This window comes from Gymnoscopelus braueri (genome assembly GCF_963280865.1).
Source record: "Gymnoscopelus braueri genome assembly, chromosome: 22".
NCBI classification, from domain to species: Eukaryota; Metazoa; Chordata; class Actinopteri; order Myctophiformes; family Myctophidae; genus Gymnoscopelus; species Gymnoscopelus braueri.
Window position 1 is genome coordinate 37181710 of NC_137624.1, and position 457 is coordinate 37182166.

Consider the following 457-nt stretch of genomic DNA (forward strand, 5'->3'; position numbering starts at 1 on the left):
TTTAATATATCTATTTATTATAATTATTTCAATCAATTAATAGCCTATTTAAAAAAAAAAAAACTCCCCCTTCCAACATAAAAAATAAAATAAAAATAAAAAATCAATAATCCTGGGTTCGAGTCTATTAGAATAAAAATCCGTTATTTTCCTTTAAATAACGAAGAAAAGTTGAATAGGGTGTTTGTGTGCCAATCGATTGGGCAGTCAATCAATCAATCAATCAATCCCAGTCAGTCACAGTCAGGCTGGCTGGCTGTTGCATTCCGTCCTCGTGTCGCGCACGCTCCTCTCTCTCCTCCGTGCACCTCACGGTCCCGTGCGCTCCATCGCCTGTTCCCCCGGTTCTTTAGATTGTCACAGAGAGAAGAGGGGAAAAGAAAAATGAAAATAACTGTAGTGATAATAATCCAGCAAGAAGATAGAAAAAGAGGAAAAAAAGATCTATTATTGTTGC